Here is a 22,712-nt window from a genome sequence, read left to right on the forward strand (position 1 = left end):
GGACCCTACCTTGTTTAAAGCACGGGAGAATGTTAAGGTGATAAATGGGGTACTCCAAATACCAGGGGCTGACAAAATATACCCCCGAATGGTGATTGTTGGGGAACTGTTGTACAGGGTCGACCAGATACGGGTGATGAGGTTGAGCAACTTGTAGTACCCCAATCTCACCGTAGGCTGGTGCTAGAGTTAGCACACAAACATGTGCTGGGAGGGCACTTAGGTGCTGAGAAGACCCGAGAGAGGATCCTGCAGAGATTTTTCTGGCCCGGGGTGTGGGAGGAGGTAAACCGGTATTGTAGCTCCTGCCCTGAGTGTCAACTTACTGCCCCGGTGTCCCACTTCAGGAGTCCTTTGGTCCCGCTACCAATCATAGAGGTCCCATTTGAACGGATTGCAATGGATCTGGTTGGCCCCATAGTCAAATCCACAAGGGGGCACCAGTACATCCTGGTTATCCTGGACTACGCTACGCGGTATCCCGAGGCGATTCCATTAAGGAACACCTCCTCCAAAAATATTGCTATGGAGCTGTTCCAGGTATTCTCACGCACAGGCCTCCCCAAGGAAATCTTGACTGACCAGGGTACCCCATTCATGTCTAGGGTAATGAAGGAGATGTGTAAGTTACTGCAGGTTAAACAGCTCCACACCTCTGTGTATCATCCTCAGACAGATGGCCTGGTCGAGAGGTTTAACAAGACCTTGAAGGGGATGCTAAAGAGGGTGGTCAGCAAAGATGGGAAGGACTGGGATTGTTTGTTGCCCTATTTGATGTTTGCCATACGTGAAGTTCCCCAGTCCTCCACGGGTTTCTCACCCTTTGAGCTGTTATATGGCCGTTCCCCACGTGGGCTTTTGGATGTAGCCAAGGAGACCTGGGAACAGGAGAGGACCCCCCACCGTCGTGTGATTGAACACGTCTCCCTTATGCAGGACCGCATAGCGGCAGTAATGCCCCCTGTAAAGGAGCACATGACAAGGGCACAAGAGGCCCAGTCTAGGGTCTACAATAGGTCAGCCAGACTCGGGACCTTTAACCCAGGCGACAGAGTGCTAGTTCTGGTGCCCACCGTTGAGAGCAAGTTCTTGGCAAAATGGCAAGGACCATATGAGGTCATGGAGAAAGTGGGGGAGGTAACCTACAAGGTATCTCAGCCGGGGAGGAGGAAACCCGAACAGATATACCACGTGAACCTCCTAAAGTTATGGAGTGAAAGAGAGTCCCTGATAGCCGTGGGGGTAGAAAAAGCATCTGTCCCCAAGAAGGTGACACCGGAGGTAGGTGTACCCGATGCCAAGGTGCCTGAAGTACGGATCTCGGAGTCCCTCTCCAGGGCCCAGATTCAGGAAGCGAAGGAGTTTGTGCTCCGAAACGTGGATGTGTTCTCTAAGTTACCGGGACGTACTTCAGTCATCAAGCATGACATCATAACCGAACCCCACATCCGGGTACACCAAAAACCCTACCGGGTCCCTGAAGCGCGCCGGCTAGCCATATCCGAAGAAGTCAGGCAGATGTTAGACCTGGGGGTTATCGAGGAGTCTAAAAGTGACTGGTCGAGTCCTATTGTGTTGATTCCCAAACCTGATGGTTCCCTACGGTTCTGCAATGACTTTAGGAAGTTGAACGAGGTGTCCAAATTTGATTCTTATCCCATGTCCAGGGTTGACGAGTTGATAGAACGACTTGGACAGGCTAGGTTCTTCTCCACCCTTGACCTGACGAAAGGGTATTGGCAGGTACCCCTTACAAACAGGGCCAAAGAGAAGACCGCTTTTGTTACTCCTGATGGGCTATTTCAGTACGTGGTACTTCCCTTTGGGCTACATGGGGCTCCCGCCACGTTCCAGAGGTTAATGGATCTCGTGCTAAAACCTCACCGGAGATATGCCTCGGCCTACCTGGATGACGTCATAGTTTATAGTAACGATTGGGAGAGTCATCTGGCCAAGTTACAAGCAGTGGTTGACTCCCTGAGGGCAGCAGGGTTGACAGCGAACCCCCAAAAATGTGCACTGGGTCTGGAAGAGGCCCATTACCTGGGGTACCGTATTGGGCGAGGTGTCATCAAACCCCAAGTAAAGTGGAGGCGATCCAGCAGTGGCCACGACCTATGAGCAAGAAGCAAGTAAGGGCTTTCCTAGGCATAGTGGGCTATTATTGCCGATTTATCCCCGATTTTGCTACCATAGCGGCACCCCTGACTGACCTGACCAAGGGTAGCAGGGCGGTGATGGTAAAGTGGAGTGAAGAGGCTGAGGGGGCGTTTCAGCGACTTAAGACGGTTTTGTGCGAGGGACCGGTACTGATCACCCCTGACTTCACCAAGACCTTTATTGTGCAGACTGACGCTTCTGACGTGGGCTTAGGGGCTGTCCTGTCCCAAGTAGTGGAGGGTGAGGAACATCCCGTGACATTCCTGAGCCGCAAGCTCACACCTCCTGAGAAGAACTATAGCATAGTTGAGAGGGAGTGCTTGGCGATAAAATGGGCTCTGGAATCCCTGAGGTATTACTTGATAGGGCAACAGTTTACACTGGTGACCGATCACTCTCCCCTCACCTGGATGAGTCAGGCCAAAGAGAGGAACGCCAGGGTCACAAGGTGGTTCCTAATGTTGCAGAATTTCAAATTCACGGTAGAACATCGAGCAGGAAAGCTGCATGGGAATGCCGATGCCCTGTCTCGTACCCACTGTCTGATGGCCAAAAGTGTTCGCCCCCACAGGGTCAAACAGAGGGGGAAGGTATGTGAGACACTGAAGGGGTTAACTGTGGATGGGCGGTATGTTTCCCCTAGGTTTTGCTATTATGCAAGGCCTTAGTGCTGAGGTTGGGTTGTCCAGCACCTTGGACACAGGTGGTGGGAACAGCCCCAATCAGCCTTTTTTTAAACCGCTCAGCAGAGCTGAGAGTGTTGTCTCTCTCTGGAAGGAGGCTGGAGAGCACACAGCCCTGACCTCTGTGCCTGGAGCAGCCAAGTGATTTTTGTTAGTGGTGAGTCAGAGAACCATTGTTTAGTTAGCACCCTGACGGGTAGGATATTATTTTGTTTTTGATGCCTGAATGTGAAGGCTGTTTTATTTTGTACCTGCTGAAATAAACACAGGCGAGACCTGTTTTGGACTGTACTTTGGTGTCACTGTGGTGAACTGCATCCCAGCACCCCGCTACCACGGTCTCTACTGGGCCAAATCCCCACATAAGCCATCATCTCTATTTGGCGTGAATAACCTTTGATCAGTGAACAACATTGAGGCCCACTGGTCCTTTGTCCAGCATTTTTACTCCATGGACTATGCAAGACCATGGTGTTGTGGTCAGATACTTTTGCAAGACATGTAACTTGCAGACCACGCTGTCCTAAATGGTTTTGAATAGTCTGATATGTCACTTGGTACCTTTTACATGTGCCTGCAGTTGTGACAATGAAGCAGCCATCGGAGTGGGATGTGGCAAAAGGACATCCACTTCTGCCTTCCTGTGACTCTTCCATTATCTTTACATCTCCATTGTAAACTGCTAATGACTCTTTGTGATTCTCTAAGCTCAGTGGCTACTTCCAGTTGAGAACATCCGGCTTGAAGCATCGGAATGGTGCGGTGCTGTTGATCTATTGTTAACTGTCATCTTGTTTCATGATGTCAAAATGTGAACAACATGATGAGGAGGACTATTTATATACCAATTCTAATTGAACAAGGAAGTTTATAGGACGATTCATGGATCAAACGCATGTTGTTAATTTTGCTGTTAAGCACTTTGTTAGAGGACAGCAAGTTGAAAAACAAAATGGTTCATCCTGAAATTTCATCCACAAGCCAAATAGTGCAAATCTGTGTATGGTGTCAGACAAGCTGACATTTTTTCTTTTACATGTAACGCATGGGATATTAATTTGTACATTTTGGTAGATTGGGATACCAAACATGCTTATGATTATTTCAGTATGATCCTGGAGATAACAAATTTACCAAAAGGTTCAGTACAGGATAGGCAATGTTATGTAATGTACGTACACAGTGATTGCACCAGTGAGTGTGTGTAATACAGTGTGGAACAGCGTGGAAGACTCAAAGGGACAGTTAACCCTGTTCCCATTTGTCCCTACCTAATTTCTCAGCCTACCCTAAGTGGAAGGTGACAACTGGTCGGGATAGGGGGAGGGAAGGGCTGCCAGTGCTGTCAGGTATCTGTCTAATGAGAACAAAACTAGTACTATGAGCCTGGTCAACCTCCATTGGTCCGGAGAGATCTATAGGCAGTGGACTGTTTGAACTGAGTCCACAGGAGTTTGAGAAGTACTTTTCACAGGTGCCAGCGATAGAGGCCGTTAGCTCTTCCATTTACATTAAGTTGTTAACCTTCAAAAGCCAGAGGCACACGGTGCCAGTACACAGGGATTTTACAGTGCTGAAGAAGGAATATGGGAGCGTCAATAGGCAGGGATTAGTTAGTAATCTGTCTTATAGTGCACTGTAAAGCATCCTAGAAGGGAGTTAGCACTGTACAAGACCAGAAGATACGAAGGAATGTGCATTTCCCCAGGCCACACCACTAGCAAGTCGGGTCAGCCTCAGGAAATATGGAATGGAGCTGAGCTGGGATCTGGTACCACCTGGACAACAACTTCCTTCTTGGAACTTCCTTCTTGGAAACAGGAACTGATAGGAACTGGAGGAGAGTAAAGATCCATTCCCTCTATACAGGAGAGAGGGTCAACTGGAGATCTGCTTCCAACTGTGAGAGAAATCGATGAGGGTCCTGCGCTTTGGGTCTCAGGAGGATATTCTAAATAATGGAAAGGCCATGTCGAAGGGGAACAGTGCTGGAAGATAGATCTTCGCCAGAAGCTCATGACCATCAGACGTTGACATGTCATAGAAGGACTGCCAAGTTGTGGAAAACGGCACTGTCTAGTAGGAAAAAAGGATGTCTGGGTACAGGGGTCATGGCCGAATGAAGAGAAACATCACACAACATCAGAGTGGCAGATCTGTAGGGTGGGCCAAATAGTTGGATGCGATTGCAGTTGCGCAGAGAGTTGGCGGCAACAGTCTTCTACCCTAACCAGGTGGGTCACTCTGTAGAAGGATCTAATATCAGAAAGCGTGAAGTTGCTTTAGGTCTTTTGTTCTAAACATGATCTTCCTACTCAATCTTGCTAGTTTACCTACCCAGATAAATGCCAAAATTGCATGGAACAAGGTCCCTGGGATAAACATGGCGAGAGGCTGGAAAGGATAAAGGATATGGGGCAGGATAAACGATATGAAGGGGGAGGATGTTCATTTTGGAAATTGCGCAGTGCCCCAACCATGTGATGGTACCTTTACCCCGTGATCTATGGTAAAGTAAAGGGGAAAAGTTCAGGCGGTACAAATATTCGGTGTGGGTGGAGGGGAGCCAGCTAGACGTTCATTCTCGGCTTAGGGTATTGTAATTGCCATTGCTTCTGATTTGCGAAAGTCGATTTTGAAGTTTGACCAATGGGAGTACTTGTTGAGTCGGCTCATAAGGTTGGGCAAGAAGATCAGCGCAACTTTCGATTTACCAAACCTAAGAGCTACACCGGCGATATCTGGGACCATTCTTATGGTACAAAGAAGAGGCTCAATAGTTAGAAGGCACCCCTGTCGGGTCCCAGTGCAGACTGGGAAGTCACTGGAGAGACTTCATGGCTGAAGGATTGGAGAAAAGAGACAGGGTCCATCTCAACATGTTTGATTTCAAGCCTTTACCGAGCAGTGTCACTGCCAGAAAGACCCAATTAACCCTATCAAAAGCCTTCATGGCATCTGTGGATAGAAGCGCTAAGGGTTGAGAGTTGATGTGAGCATGTTGGATCAGGTTTATAGCCCTTGTAGTGTTGTCTCTGGCATTGCGCCCAAGGAGGAAGCCCGCCAGATCAGGATGAATAATTTCGATAACTAAAGGATCTTGTCGAATAATTTCGTGTCAATATTAGGAATGAAAGGGGCCTGTAGCTCGGACACTGTGAAGGGTCTTTACTAGGCTTTGGGATAACTGTGAAGTTGGCTCCAAGAGACTCCGTCAGGAAGGTAGAGCCAAATATGAGTGAGTTAAAGGCGGTCAACAAGTGAGAAGACATGTGTCGCTTCCCCCCGTCACTTATAGTAAAGTAAGGAGAATCTGTCCGGACTGGGAGCTTTACCGGATGGAGACTATATAATTGCAGCTGATACTAGTGAGATCGAACTAGTGATATACACTCACCGGCCACTTTATTAGGTACACCATGCTAGTAACGGGTTGGACCCCCTTTTGCCTTCAGAACTGCCTCAATTCTTTGTGGCATAGATTCAACAAGGTGCTGGAAGCATTCCTCAGAGATTTTGGTCCATATTGACATGATGGCATCACACAGTTGCCGCAGATTTGTCAGCTGCACATCCATGATGCGAATCACCCGTTCCACCACATCCCAAAGATGCTCTATTGGATTGAGCTCTGGTGACTGTGGAGGCCATTTGAGTACAGTGAACTCATTGGTACCAAGGGGCCCAAAGAGTGCCAAAAAATATCCCCCACACCATGACACCACCACCACCAGCCTGAACCGTTGATACAAGTCAGGATGGATCCATGCTTTCGTGTTGTTGACGCCAAATTCTGACCATACGAATGCCGCAGCAGACCAGGCAACATTTTTCCAATCTTCTACTGTCCAATTTCGATGAGCTTGTGCAAATTGTAGCCTCAGTTTCCTGTTCTTAGCTGAAAGGAGTGGCACCCGGTGTGGTCTTCTGCTGCTGTAGCCCATCTGCCTCAAAGTTCAACGTACTGTGCGTTCAGAGATGCTCTTCTGCCTACCTTGGTTGTAACGGGTGGCGATTTGAGTCACTGTTGCCTTTCTATCAGCTCGAACCAGTCTGCCCATTCTCCTCTGACCTCTGGCATCAACAAGGCATTTCCGCCCACAGAACTGCCGCTCACTGGATGTTTTTTCTTTTTCCGACCATTCTCTCTAAACCCTAGAGATGGTTGTGCGTCAAAAAATCCCAGTAGATCTACAGTTTCTGAAATACTCAGACCAGCCCTTCTGGCACCAACAACCATGCCACGTTCAAAGGCACTCAAATCACCTTTCTTCCCCATACTGATGCTCGGTTTGAACTGCAGGAGATTGTCTTGACCATGTCTACATGCCTAAATGCATGTGATTGGCTGATTAGAAATTAAGTGTTAACGAGCAGTTGGACAGGGGTACCTAATAAAGTGGCCGGTGAGTGTACTCTCAAAGTTGGGAATGAAAGTGGTGCCGTGAGGTGTCAGGGTTGGTGCCATCCACTGAGTACAATTACTATAATAGTCCCGAAACACCTCTGCGATGTCCTTGGGTAGAACCCGATTCCTGGGGGACATTATTGTGGAAGTGGTGGATCTCTGGATACGAAGGGCCAGAGCCCTACTACTTTTATTGCCAAATTTGTAGAAAGATCTACGACAGTTGGACAAGGTGTTCTTAGCCGTGTCTAAGAGAAGGGTCTTGTGCTTATCTCTGGTCTGTGTCAACTGAGAACACAGTTCTGGGTCTATGGAGTGCTTATGGCATGTTTCTAAATACCTCAGTCGCCCAAGCAGAGATGCAATTTTGGCCGCCTTTTCCTTTCTGGGTATGGAGCTGTGGCTCATTAAAGAGCCCCTGAACAGAATCTTCTGGGCCTCCCATGCCATGTAAGGGTCGAGAGACTCCTCTGCGCACCAGGTAAATTGCATGGAAAGATCTTGTTTAACATCCGCGAGGGTAAGCGCCTCGTCCGGTAGTGGGCTGTAAACTGCTAGTGTTTAATGAAAAACATGTCTAGGTGGGAATAGACATCATGTGGAGAGGAATAGAAGGTGTAATTATTGGCAGTCTAACGTGGGATCTAAGGCAACATTGAAATCCCTCGAAGGAATACAACCCCCTTCTCGAACACGCTCATGCGGTCTAAAAATAAAGACAGAGTTCTACTTTATCCTGATTTGGGAAGGTATAGAGAGGCAAATGTGTAGACCTGGGAAGATGCCCTGAGACAGACATATACCCAGAACATAAACTGGCAGCAAAACTTTGGTAACAAATTCAGAATTTACCTAATTTCCATGAGTGGATTCCCCCGATGTCCACTGAGGCACTGGAGTTTTTCTAACAATGACTTGGATTTGATGGGGCAGTTCTGCAGGAACAAATTCAATGTCACACAGTGCTTGCAGAACTCCATGCACTACTCTTCAACAGAGCCTTGTTGGGTGCAAGTGGAGGAAGTTCATGGCCCAGAGTTCACTACAGAGTATTGCATCAGGGCTTAGGAGGCAAGGAAATTCACACAAAAATACAATAAGCATGACTTCAGGAGCGTTTCAAATTTGTCACAGTAAACAGACAAATGATCCGGGAGCAACAGCTTCACCTTATGTTTCCAAAACTGTAGGACCACAAGTAATGCTGCACCAGCTTTGGCCTGATGTCGCAAAAGTGCATGGGCCTGGTTTTTTTCAGCTCAGAAACCAGGCCCACCAAACCCTCCATTTGTTATACAAGATCAGGAATGGTGGTCATTTTGAACCGGATCCCAGGGAAAGTTTAATGGCTTTCTGTAATGTAAGGCAACAAGGGAACGGCTCAGATAGACTGGAAGGACAGCCAAGAACAGTGAGTTCTGAGGCTAAACCACCTATCCATCCAAGTGGTAGGTGACAACTGGTCAACATTCCCTTCCTTTGCCAGGGTGAAAAAAGACAAGACTAGTCAATACAAATATAGAAGAGTAAACAAGAAAAAAAGAGAAAGATCACCGGCACAACCTTTTCCAGAACCAAGCAGCGGGGATTTGTCCAGGAGACCAGCCGTCAGGGTGCACATTGAGCAGGAAAGAGTGCAGCAATCAAGAACAAAGGAAATGGCACTCATTGGAGTTAGGTCAATCGTCTCTTTATTAACCCCTTCCCGACATTTGACGTAATAATACTGCATGGCGGGAGGTGCGTTCCCGCAAAATGCAGTATTATTACGTCATGCTTCTGGCGCCGGCTCCTGAACGGAGCCGGCGCCAGAAGCTGCGGGTGTCGGCTATATATTATAGCCGACACCTGCCTCTAACACCCGCGATCGGAGATTTCTCCGATCGCGGGTGTTAACCCCTAACACGCCGCGGTCGCGCTGACCGCGGCGTGTCAGAGGCATTTAAATGCAATTTGAATGGAATCGGACCCCCCCGCGGCGCTTACCGGGGGGGTCCGCTGCTCCGATCGCAGCCCCGGGACTGCCGGTGCCCGGGGCTGCGAGATCTTCATCCGGAAGCCGGGTCCTGCCTTCTGGCAGGACCCGGCTGTAAGACACTGGGCATGCGCAGCATGCTCAGTGTCTTACATTACACAGTGCAATACTTCTGTATTGCACTGTGTAACCTGTAAAATAGCTTGAACAAGTGATCAGAAGATCACTTGTTCAAGCTTAGATGTCATTACCTGTAAAAAAAAGTTAAAACAATAAATAAAGGTTTTTAAAAATAAAAATAAATAATAAAAGAAAGTGAAAGTCCCCCCAAACACCACATTTCCCTTTACACAAGTAATAAAGTATAAAATACACTAAATCACAAAAAAACCCCACTTATTTGGTATCGCCGCGTCCGTAACAATCTGTACAATAAATCCTAATCATAATTGGACCCGCTCGGTGAACGTGGTAAAAAAAACCCCCAAAAAACTTGCCAAAAATTAAAACTTTTTATCAAATTACTTTACAAAAAATGTTCTAAAAAGTGATCCGAAAAAGTTACAAGCGCCAAAATGATACCACTGAAAAGAACAACTTATCACGCAAAAAATAAGCTCACAACCAGCTCCGTCAACCAAAAAATACTATAAAGATGGCAATACTAAAACAAATTCAATTTTTTCTATTCTAGTTTTCCTTCAATAAAATTGGACAAATATAAATAAAACTATATAAATGAGGTATCACCGTAATCGTAGTGATCCGTAGAATAAAGATAATATATTATTGTTATGCTACAGCGACCCCCCCCCCTCAAAAATGCTAAAAATCCAAAACAAGAATTGATGATTTTATTTTCCTCCACATGAAAAAAGTTAATAAAATTGCTTCAATAAGCTAAACACCCTCTAAAATAAAGTTTTTTTTACAGTGCATCGCGTCTCGCAAAAAATAAGCCCTTATTTGTCTAAATTGCTTAAAAAATAAAGATTGTATAGCCTATTCCCAACGCGCGTAGTAATAGAACGGTGCGGCGGGTAGTGACTTGCCAACACGGTTCAGACACAGTGATCGGGGCAAGATGGCAGCTGATCCTAACAGCCATCCATCCTGCCCCATGGACCAGAAGGGTTACGTCCCCCCCCCACACCCCCAGTTTATTATCGCTGCTATTGGCTCATCAATTCAGACGAGCCAATAGCAGCGAATTTACTTATGACGTCAGTAATACCGGTCACCATGTCTATAGACACGGTGATCGGGGCAGGATGGCGGCTGTTCCTGACAGCCACCAATTGTGCCTTGTGGTTCAGAGGGGTTTTGTTGCCCCCCTCTGTCCATGTTTGCCGCTATTGGCTGGTCGATTTGGTCCAGCTAAAAGCAGCAATATTCGTCACAATGGGCATCGCTAGGGTGAATAAGAGCAACACTTGGCGATAATTTCCCTTCTAAAACGAAGATATGGTACAAAAGCGCTGGCCGTGTACATTGTACAGATTATGGTGTACAACTCTTACGTGCTGTTCCAATGTGCAGGTCCTGCCGTATCATTTCTCCGTTTTCAAGAGGAAGATATTAGGAAACTAATATTGGGACAAGAAGGACGGGGCCCCAGTACCTCTGGTTTAGATGTTCCTGTATTTTGTCAGGGCAGCATTTTCACGGTAAATTCTGCTGCTTCTAAAGGTAGGACTCAATAAAGAGTCTGTTCCAAAAGAGGAGTTAGGATGGACACTATATACTAAGGATGGACACTATATACTAAGGATGGACACTATATACTACTAAGAGACCAGCGACAACTCCAAGTGTGACAAAAGTTTAGATGGTCCCCTGTTCTATTCTACCTCCTTATACGCAACACATTCAAAATTCACGCCCAACCTGTTGTGAATTCAGTAAAATGAATAATTGTAACAACTGGTAGGTCACGTTGCTCCCTATACCCTTCCACATTATTTCATAAGGGGCGCCACATAACGGGCACTGAACTCTCCAGAAATAATTGCAATTTCCATCTTGGACTCCATCGCACATCGTATTTGGAAACCACCTGTATGTTCAAATGCTCATTTCACCACGTGTATTACACTACACCACATATTACACCTTGCTAAATTCCCCAAGGGGTGTACATTCAACAATTAGGGTCACTTTTCGGGTTTTCCTCCGCTTTGGTACCACTACGGCTCTCCAAATGTATCCTGACACATATGAAGGATTTCTTGCAAATTTGGCCTCTAAAAGACAAACATCCCTCTTTTCCTCTACTGTGCGCCCATAAAGCATTTTATATGCACATGTGGGGTACTTCTACACTCGGGAGAAATAGTTTTACACCTTTTTCGGGGTTATTTAATATATTATCCCTTGTGGCTTACAAAAATTAGGGGTAAAGTGACATTTATAGGAAAATTTTCACCTTTTTAATGTTTAGGGCCTAATTGGATCATTCACCTGTAGGGGCAAATACATATATTACACATTGCAAAATTCTCTAAGGGGTGTGTGTTCAAAAATTAGGGTCACTTTTTGGATTCTTATCTGTTTTATACCACTAGGGCTCTCCAAATGCATGTCAAACATTTCTGTCAAATTTGGCTTCTAAAAGACAAACCTCCCCCTTTCCTTTTACTGTGCGCCCATACAACATTTTATATACACATGTGGGGTACTTCTACACTCAAGAGAAATAGGTTTACACATTTTGGGGGGTTATTACATTTTTTTTATCCCTTGTGGCTATAAAAAATTAGGAGTAAAATGACCTTTATAAGAAAATGTTCACCTTTGTCCTATTTAAGCCCTAATTAAATCAAACACCTATATGGACAAATACTCATATTACACCTTACTAAATTCTCTAAGGGGTGTGCTTTCCAAAATGGTGTCACTTGTTGGGGTTCCGCTCTGTTTTGGTACCACTACGGCTCTCCAAATGCATCCTGACACATGTAAAGGATGTTTGTCAAATTTGGCTTCTAAAAGGCCAACGCCCCTCTTTCCCTTCTGAGCTTCACTGCGTACCCATACAACATTTTATTTGCATGTGTGGGGCAATTTTATACTCGGGAGAAATGCTAGTACACATTTTTTGGGGTTGTTTCATCTTTAATGCCTTATGGGATACAAAAATTAGCCGTAAAAGTGACTTTTTTGGGAAAATGTCCATCTTTTTCCTTTTAGGGACCTAATTAAAGCAAACACCTGTGGGGGAAAATACACATATTACACCTTGCTAAATTCTCCAAAGGGTGCACTTTCCAAAATGGTGACACTTGTTGGGGTTCCCCTCTGTTTTGGTACCACTAGGGCTCTCCAAATGCATCCTGACACATGTAACGGATGATTGTCAAATCTGGCTTCTAAAAGGCCAAAGCTCCTCCTTCCCTTCTGAGCCCTACTGTGTACCCATACAACACTTTATATGCAAAAGTGGTGCAGTTCTGTGCTTAGGAGAAATAGTTTTACACATTTATGGGAGTTGTTTCATCTTTTATCCCTTGTGGCTTACAAAAATTTGGGGTAAAAGTGACTTTTTTGAGAACATTTTCACCTTTTTTCCCTTTTGGGGCCTAATTGAATCAAACACCTGTTTGGGCAAATACACAAATTACACCTTGCTAAACTCTCCAAGGGGTGTACTTTCCAGAATGGTGTCTCTTGTTGGGGCTTTCCTCTGTTTTGGTACCATTATGGCTCTCCAAATGCATCCTGACACATAAAAACTTTTTCAGCCATATTTACCCTGCAAAAACGAAACAACGCTCTTTCCATTCCAAGTGCCCCCCTGTGCCCGTACAGAAGGGTACAGTGACAAAATGGGCATTGGCATGCTCAGGAGGAATTGCCTTAAACATGGTAAAATGCATTTTCCTTTTTAACCCATTGTGAAGGTGCAAATTTTAGTGTTCAATGAATCTATTGTAAGATAAAATTACATTTCTGTAATTTCACTTTCATTTATCTTTCACCCTCATGAAACGCTCAAAGGGTTAACAAAATTCCCAAAGGTTGTTTTGAATATTTTGAGGGGTGTAGTTTCTAAAATGGTGTCATTTGTGGGGGTTTTCTATCATGTAGGCCTTATAAAGTCACTTCTAACTAAACTGACCCTCCAAAAGTAGGTTTTGATGATTTTCGTGAAAATCAGAAAAATTGCACCTAAAGTTATAAGCCTCCTAACATCCTAAAAAAAAGGAAAAGATGTTTGAAAAATGATGCCAAGTTAAAGCAGACATATGGAAAATGTTAGTTATCAAGTTATTTTAGTGATATGACTAACTTTCCAAAAAGTAGAAAATTTTGAATTTTGAAAACATTGTTTTTTTCAAAATTTTTGGCAAATTTCCATTTATTTCATAAATAAATACCAAACATATTGATTAAATTTCTCGACCAACATGAAGTACAATGTGTCACGAAAAAACAATCTCAAAATCAACTGGATATGTTAAAGTGTTCCAAAGTTATAACCACTTAAATAGACACATGTCAGATTTTAAAAAATGGGCCGTGTCAGGAAGGTGAAAAGTGGCTTCAGCGTTAAGGGGTTAAGAGGATCCCAACAGTTCAGGGAAGATGCACACCGCGGAAAATATAGAAGAGTGGTTGACCTAAGAACAATGCAGTACAGAATAGGCAAAATAGATAGTCAGAAAACAGGCAAAGGGTCAAGGAATCCAAAATAAATAAAGAAGTCAAGATAAGTGCCAGCAAGTTCCAAATAAGACTTATAGCAAGCACTTGTAAATTGACAGAGAAACATTTTATATGATAGTGAAGTGCCACTCCAGAAAACGATTGGAAGAGGCATTTGTCCATCATAGGTAACTTAACAGTTTGCATTTAATGAAGCCAGGAAAGGAGTAAAGAAATGGTCATACTAGCGAGGACATAACCTAAGAACAAAATCATCAATGCATCCTTAGTTGTACTTAGTGGACAGAGAATGGTGCTGAAGCCTGAATGAGCACAAATGTTACAGTGCAGCTATGGAGTATTGTAACTCGGGTTCAGTACAGGATAAGTAATGTCATTTATGTACACAGTGACTGCACCAGCAACAGAATAGTGAGTGCAGCTCTGGAGTATAACACAGGATGTAACTCAGGATCAGTACAGGATAAGTAACGTCATGTATGTACACAGTGACTGCACCAGCAACAGAATAGTGAATGCAGCTCTGGAGTATAATACAGGATGTAACTCAGGTTCAGTACAGGATAAGTAATGTCATTTATGTACACAGTGACTGCACCAGCAACAGAATAGTGAGTGCAGCTCTGGAGTATAACACAGGATGTAACTCAGGATCAGTACAGGATAAGTAACGTCATGTATGTACACAGTGACTGCACCAGCAACAGAATAGTGAATGCAGCTCTGGAGTATAATACAGGATGTAACTCAGGTTCAGTACAGGATAAGTAATGTCATGTATGTACACAGTGACTGCACCAGCAGCAGAATAGTGAGTGCAGCTCTGGAATATAATACAGGATGTAACTCAGGATCAGTACAGGATAAGTAATGTTATGTATGTATGTACACAGTGACTGCACCAGCAGCAGAATAGTGAGTGCAGCTCTGGAGTATAATACAGTATGTAACTCAGGATCAGTACAGGATAAGTAATGTCATGTATGTACACAGTGACTGCACCAGCAGCAGAATAGTGAGTGCGGCTCTAGAGTATAATACAGTATGTAACTCAGGATCAGTACAGGATAAGTAATGTCATGTATGTACACAGTGACTGCACCAGCAGCAGAATAGTGAGCGCAGCTCTGGAGTATAAGGGGGAGGGAAGGACAGCAATCCAAATCCTGCACGTTAGTTCATGTAGTTTGGTGCTCGCAGCCGAAGATCCTGGTACATGAATCTGTAGTTCGGAACATCAATGGAGGGAGCCACAGCACGCCAAGGTTTCCAAAGTATAAAGGCTTTATTTACATAAAAGGCATAGAGTATGCAACGTTTCGATTCGCAATGAATCTTTTTCAAGCATGCTTGAAAAAGATTCATTGCGAATCGAAACCTTGGCGTGCTGTGGCTCCCTCCATTGATGCTCTGGAGTATAATACAGGATGTAACTCAGGATCAGTACAGGATAAGTAATGTGAACTATGTACACAGGGACCCCACCTCGAGCAGAATAGTGAGTGCAGCTCTGGAGTACACAGTGACTCCAGCAGCAGAAAAGTGAGTGCAGCTTTATACAGGCTGTCACCAACTTACAGAGGACCCCTAGTTACAAACGGACCTCTCTGCCCACGGCGAGCTCTGGTGAGGCTTTCTGTATGCTGGTAATTTACTGATCAATATAATAGTTATCAAATGCGTCTGTAATGAAGCTTTAGTGTTAATCCTTGTACGCATGACAAACTAAATTGATAAAAATCCTACTGGCACAGGGACAATAAAAATATTTTGTCTGGGGTTACAGTTACAAAATGTACATGTTCCCAATTACATACAAATTTAACTTAAGAAGAAACATACAGAACCTATCTGTCATGGGTGCCCGGTGTCTCGGATTGCGGGCACACCCCTCTCTGTGGCGCCGTTCCCCCTGTCCCGAACTTACCTCTCCACGATTCGGCTCCTGTCCCGGCTAGGCCATGTGAATCCCCGCTCCCTAGGGTGCGCGCGCTGGCACTCGACAATTTAAAGGGTCAGCGCACCGCTAATTGGGTAATCCGGGTTTCCATAAAGACTGGTGGCTCCCATCATTCACCTCCATATCTTTGAGCTCCGTGCCTTTGTGAAAGTCTCCCTGCGATATTCCTGTTCCCGTGCTCCTGTGTGTTCCTGCATTCCCGTTCCCGGGTTCCTGCATTCCTGTTCCGTGCTCATATGTATTCCTGCGTTCCTGTCCCCATGCTCCTGTGTGTTCCCGTTCCCATCTGCATTGACCTCCTGTTGCTGACTCGGATTTGGACTTTGACCTTACTTCCCTGCTGCCTGCCTTGACCCTGTGCCTGAACTGTGCTACGAGACTGTCATCTACTAAGGTACCTCGACCTCGGCTGCCACCGTGGGCTAGTCGCACCTGTGGAACGACCTGGTGGTATCCTGCTGCAGCAAGACCCTACCGCTTTGCTGCGGGCTCTGGGTGCCAGGTGACCAGGTGCCACTTAGACTCTGGTCCCTGGTGTAGGCTAGTACCACCTCCCGCTGTGATCCAGAGGGTCCACTTATCCCGAACCCTGACACTATCTTGTATGTAACCAGAGAACTGCCTGTATTAATCTTCTTTAAAAGTCCTTTTTTTTTTTATAACTACCAGCATATATTTATTTTAATTGTTGATATCCCTTCATTCTGTACATTCATTGATCTAGGATTTTTCCTTTTAATTGTTTCTAGCGTCCCATAAAAGAAATTACTGTTACCCAGAATAAAAAAGGCAGCACGCAGTAAAAATATAGTAACGATACATTTAATTTAAGCCAGATATTTTCCGATATCCAATCCCACATATCAGTGTCAGGTTCCTATAGAAATATACAGGAATGAGAGGAATGCTACTCTCAGCACCGTGTTATAGTAGAGTCTAGCGCCAGTTAGCTCCCGCTGTAAAGTGCACAGTCTGTCCTCCATAAAACGAGACTACGTTATGTGAAGATGCGAAAAACAAAACCTCCATTAATTAAGGTTAAATGCCATAAATCTGAGCCCCTCCGAGGGAATCAGTTCTTGAGTTTAAGAGGTTTGTAGTAGTGGCTAGATAACAGAAATATATCAGAATACTGATGACGTCTATATAAAAACTGGACAAAAGATGTAATAATAATAAATTCTTTATTTATATAGCGCACACAGATTACGCAGCGCTGCACAAAGTTTTGCCAAATCGGTCCCTGTCCCTAATGGGGCTCACACTCTACCAGTATGCTTTGGAGTGTGGGTGGAAACCGGAGGACCCGGAGGAAACCCGCGCAAACACGGAGAGAACATACAAACGCTTTGCAGATGTTGAAAACTTCTTATGCAGTAAGTGGCCATTTAAACATAAAACATCGAGTGAGGTACAACGAGATTCACCCCATCATTTTTTTGTAAAGTTGGTTAAGGTTCAAATCATCTTTTTGGGTTCTTTGAAGATGATGCATTTATAATTTTTACCCAACCAAACTGCATTAGGGAAAAAGTGCATACAGTTCTGAAACCAGGAAAAATCATCAGTAAGTGTTGAGTTTTTAATGCTTTTTTTATGCCGTAAAGGGGGGGGGGGAGCAAAAATTTGGGATTAGAAAGGTAAAAATTTCGCACAGTAATTTGCGACAAAGCTTCCAGAAATGGATTCCCAAATTATACATTTGTCGTCAAATTTGTCTGAAAGAGCAGAAAATCCCCCATCACAGATGTAAACAAGGACTAAAGTTGGGCCATATGTAACGTGCACCTACCTTAGGAATGGAAGACAGAGGTATCTGGAGAGTGGAGACGCATGGGTGCAAGCCGTGCGTCTAGCCGGAAGGGGAACAAGCAAAAAAGAAAGGGCACAGCCCTAGTGTGATACCGTAAGGGCGAAATGGATAAAAAAGAAGATAAAACTCTCACCTGGAGTTAGGTGAAAGTAAGCCTTGAAGCAATAGTGCCAACCAGTCCTTGAGAAGTCCACGTTGAACCCAGGCCAGTGACCCCCGGGTGACGGCAGAAGGAGTTGCAGAAGCCTGTAAAGGAGGAGTGGGTTACGGACCGGCGCTCTAGCATCCAATGAGTAGTTGGAGCCTCGTGAAAATTTTAAACTCTTTATTATAGACTTGCGACGCTATTCGGCTTGAGGCTCCAACGACTCATTGGATGCTAGAGCGCCGGTCCGTACCCCCACTCCTCCTTTACGAGCTTCTGTAAATACCTTAGGAATGGGAGGGCGAATGTAACAAACTTTAACAGGGTACTTACTATGTTTACTTTAGTGTCCGCCACTGGGAGACGTGGTCATGTGATCACCGGGCAGCAGGACTTGGGACTTCCTCTTACGTCCCATGTCCTGATATCTTCCAGCAGATCGAAAGGGTCTGTTCAGTCATTACCCCCTCATAAAAACCACTCCAATATACATCACGGGTCCTACTGCCCACGTGGCTCCGGGCGGAGATCTTAAAACTTTATAACCATATAATAGGGGTGACCTAATTAAGGTTTTCGACTCGTCCTGCTAAATTTTGAAACAAGTGGACACATTTTTTAAGCGTCAGTTACCCAATTGAAAATGTGCGTAAATTTCACAATCAGGTTTGGCAACGTCGATTTCGACTTGCATGTCATGAGTCAACGGCTTCACATTTGATTTCGCCAAGTGAACATCCCCTAAGAAACGCAGGACAGGTTTAACCGAAAAGTTAACATTCACTACAAGCGAACAGAAATTGTGAAGACGGAGACAAACTGAAGCACAAAGTACATTTACAAAAAGTGTCAGAAAACCCCTTTAAGGAGAGTTCAGTGCACGATGGAAGAGAAACTTCGGGGTTATTTCAGTTACTGCTTTATGACACACCAGATCTATGTATATATAAACGCTTTTCAATTTGTAGTAAAAGCTGCAAACTATTAGGTTTCCATGGAAACAACAACAATTGGAAAAAGTTTGAATATACTTAGCAGTTTTATTTTTTTTATTTGTAGGAGGCTTCACCTTGTTTCACCTCCGAGATGTCACATCGCGCTTCAGTTTATCCTTTTGTTTTCGTATTCCCGCTTTTAGCTGGAACTCTGCCTGACCTGACCCTGTGCATGTACGACCACAATTCCGCCTTGGAAATACTGTGTGTGGAAGGACAGCAGATTTTTTTTTGTAGACAAGTTTTAACATTTTGAAAATTGCCCTTTACTTTGAGTTTCCTGTTTTATCCCTAAGCCAAATCGAGAAGTGATACAAGGGGCTCCCCCTCTACATCAGAGGCATGTCTATGACACATTTGTGGAATATATACCAAAAATGTCTGCTCTAAAATGAGCACATTCGGACCCCTTCTCTTGTCTAACCCTTTCTACTAACAATCAAATCCAGAAGATCATGGTACGGAAACTACCAAGCTCTCCGAGTGCTCTTGTTTCTGTAACTCCCTGCAGATGTTACAGAAACTGTGTAAAACGATAGGGCACATTTACTTACCTGGTCCCTGCGCGATCCCCGATCCGAAATGTCCGACGAGGATGAAGTCTGCCGGGATTCACAACCAGCGTGCGCCCGATATCCTGCATGTGTCGCTTCCCCGCTCAGGTCCGCCTGAATTGACCTTCTTCTTCCTGGTGCATTTAAGTGCTTGGGCTTGCGACACAATTTTAAATGTTAAATCTCGCGCGTTGTCCGAATCAGTCGGACACAATGGGGCAGATTTACTTACCCGGTCCATTCGCGATCCAGTGGCACGTTCTCTGCGGTGGATTCGGGTCCGGCCAGGATTCATTAAGGCAGCTCCTCCGCCGTCCACCAGGTGGCGCTGCTGCGCTGAAGAGCATCGGAACTCACTCAAGTTCACCGGCCTATTCCTAGTGAAGGTAAGTGCAAGCTCCGCGACCTTTTTTTTTTTTTAAACGCGGCGTTTTTTCCGAATCCGTCAGGTTTTCGTTCGGGCCACGCCCCCTGATTTCCGTCGTGTGCATGCCAGCGCCGATGCGCCACAATCCGATCGCGTGCGCCAAAATCCCAGGGCAATTCCGGGGAAACCGGCGCAAATCGGAAATATTCAGGTAACACGTCGGGAAAACGCGAATTTAATTCCAATCTACTCCTCTCTCCATTGCCCTAAAAAGTTGTGTCAGAATCCACAATCCAGTTTTGTGAATTCGATTTCGACATCTGGATTTAGTTGTCATGAAGTGGGATACGCAGGACAACAGCTTGGAAGGGTAGTATTATGTTTGCTATGCTGATGGTGGGAGTCCCACGGGTGACATTTTTGGCGTAGTATCACAAGGATGAATACCAAATATCAGGAGTCCCAAATGGACACCTACTTCCATTCAATGACTTCTAGGGGCACAGATGGGACATTTAGACAATTAGAAGCATAAATATCAAAGTTACTCTCCATTATCCACAATCCTTTCTGGGTTATCCTTTGTATAATTCATTAATTAGAGATTGTTGGGGTTCTGCATCCAAGCCGTGCACCGATGAGGTAGTATTAGTCAAGTGTACAGAGTTGGAATGAGACGCTTCGACAGGTAGTTCTCAAGATGCATGTCTGCTTTTTATGTTTTTCACTTGTTCTCTTTGGGGAATTTTAGATAAAATGACAGAGAATGTGTCATGTATTTCATTCACATTGCATTAATTAGGATGACGTATGTCCAGTATAAACATAGCAGACAAGCAGTTTGTGGGTCCACTGTACCACGTAACCAGGTTTTTGCTTCACATACCTTAACATATCTTGAGTTTCAGGCAGGAACAAGGATAAACCCTTCCACAAGGGTGAGAAGCCCCAGGGATAAACCTTTTTGGACAGCCATAAGGATTAGGGTCTAGCCTCCTTTTGGATAGAAAGCTCAGAATACTGCTGCAAAACAAAGGTTTATTTGGAGCATGGCATGAAATGGGGTGTTCCGGGGTGCCGAGACTCCCTGAATTCCACGACAGGCCATGTCTGGTCGGAGCCTCTTGGTGTATCCAGTGCAACCTGCAGGGCTGACATCAATGGTCTCTGAATGCTAAGCCCCTACTAGGAGTTCCACAGCAAACTGGATGGGCTAAATACATGACTGACTATTGTAGTGAGTCAAGATTTTTTTGAAGTGGATGGTAGGATATCTGACATTGGATGACCAGTGCTTGATGTATAAACTTGGCCACAATAGGTAGGTTCAGTTTTGGAGAACGTACTCATCCACCTACTGTAGGTTCATCTCTTCTACCAAACCTAAGATGGAACTTTATGTGCTTTATCATCACAGTATGATGACAGCTTGACATGTTCCACCTGAACTGGCTCTTCTGAAGAGTCTGTAGCAAGAGGCATGGGGCATATCATTACTGGGGAGGGCTGCATGGGGCATATCATTACTGGGGGAGGGCTGCATGGGGCATATCATTACCGGGGGAGGGCTGCATGGGGCATATCATTACCGGGGGAGGGCTGCATGGGGTATATCATTACTGGGGGAGGGCTGCATGGGGCATATCATTACTGGGGGAGGGCTGCATGGGGCATATCATTACTGGGGGAGGGCTGCATGGGGCATATCATTACTGGGGGAGGGCTGCATTGGGCATATCATTACTGGGGGAGGGCTGCATTGGGCATATCATTACTGGGGGAGGGCTGCATGGGGCATATCATTACCGGGGGAGGGCTGCATGGGGCATATCATTACCGGGGGAGGGCTGCATGGGGCATATCATTAGTGGGGGAGGACTGCATGGGGCATATCATTACTGGGGGAGGACTGCATGGGTCATATCATTACTGGGGGAGGACTGCATGGGTCATATCATTACTGGGGGAGGACTGCATGGGGCATATCATTACTGGGGGAGGGCTGCATGGGGCATATCATTACTGGGGGAGGGCTGCATGGAGCATATCATTACTGGGGGAGGGCTGCATGGGGCATATCATTACTGGGGGAGGGCTGCATGGGGCATATCATTACTGGAGGAGGGCTGCATGGAGCATATCATTACTGGGGGAGGGCTGCATGGGGCATATCATTACTGGGGGAGGGCTCCATGGGGCAATTCGAGTCAATACATTTCCCCTGGTTTTTGTGGTAAAAAGGTGGCTTATACTCGAGTATATACGGTACTACAAAACCGAGCTACGGGAAATAAATAGTGCGGGAGACCCTTTAAACTATGTAAAACAGGGAAACAGGCTTGAGGCAAGAACACTGTGGTCCGCTGTGTGCTGTACGACGCACGCAGAGCTAGAGACGTTCGAGGGCAATGTGCCTTTGGCTCAAACTGTTCACTTGTTCCCTCTCTGTAATTTCCCCAAATTCATCCCATCATGTGATTACCCGGTGAGGACATTTCGTACACACACAGTGCACCTAAGGGGAGAAGAGTTTTGTGCTTTGATCTGTGGGACGTAGTAGCGGATCCCTCGTATACATTATGTAAGATTCCGACATCCTTCCCGTATGCCGGTGCTTTACCTGTGAGCCAATCCCGTAACAGCACATCTCCGTCACCCCTTATAGTAACGTCACCACGACTGCCGCTATACACAGGGTGCCGGGGAGAGAAGGAGCCATTGTCCCGACACACCGCCAGCGGTCACCTGATGGAACGTCATGTTTCGGTGACTCGGTTAACCCTATGAGGGTCGGAAAGGATGAATCCAACACACGTTTATTTTCTCTAAATGTAATAGCATCGGCAAAGTTATCAGTTTTCAACTTTGAAAAAAAAATGTTGTGCCCTGAATACCATGAATAATAAAATAAAGTTTTAATATAAATCTATGTATAAATATACAATGTGGCTATGTTAACCCCTTACTGGACATCGTTGTATGTATGC

At 45.3% G+C, this 22,712-nt stretch overlaps 1 long non-coding RNA gene across 1 annotated transcript in view; it reads left to right on the forward strand.

The window, feature by feature from the left end:
- LOC140119576 (uncharacterized) overlaps positions 1 to 19,323 on the forward strand; it is a 27,872-nt gene extending 8,549 nt beyond the window's left edge. Inside the window, exons 2-3 of the long non-coding RNA XR_011853394.1 lie at positions 17,048 to 17,227; positions 18,869 to 19,323. This is a non-coding gene — a long non-coding RNA (uncharacterized lncRNA). The remainder of the gene's footprint in view (positions 1 to 17,047; positions 17,228 to 18,868) is intronic.
- The last annotated feature ends 3,389 nt before the right edge of the window (positions 19,324 to 22,712 follow it).

The sequence above is a fragment of the Engystomops pustulosus genome, chromosome 2 (genome assembly GCF_040894005.1).
Source record: "Engystomops pustulosus chromosome 2, aEngPut4.maternal, whole genome shotgun sequence".
In the NCBI taxonomy this organism is placed as follows: Eukaryota; Metazoa; Chordata; class Amphibia; order Anura; family Leptodactylidae; genus Engystomops; species Engystomops pustulosus.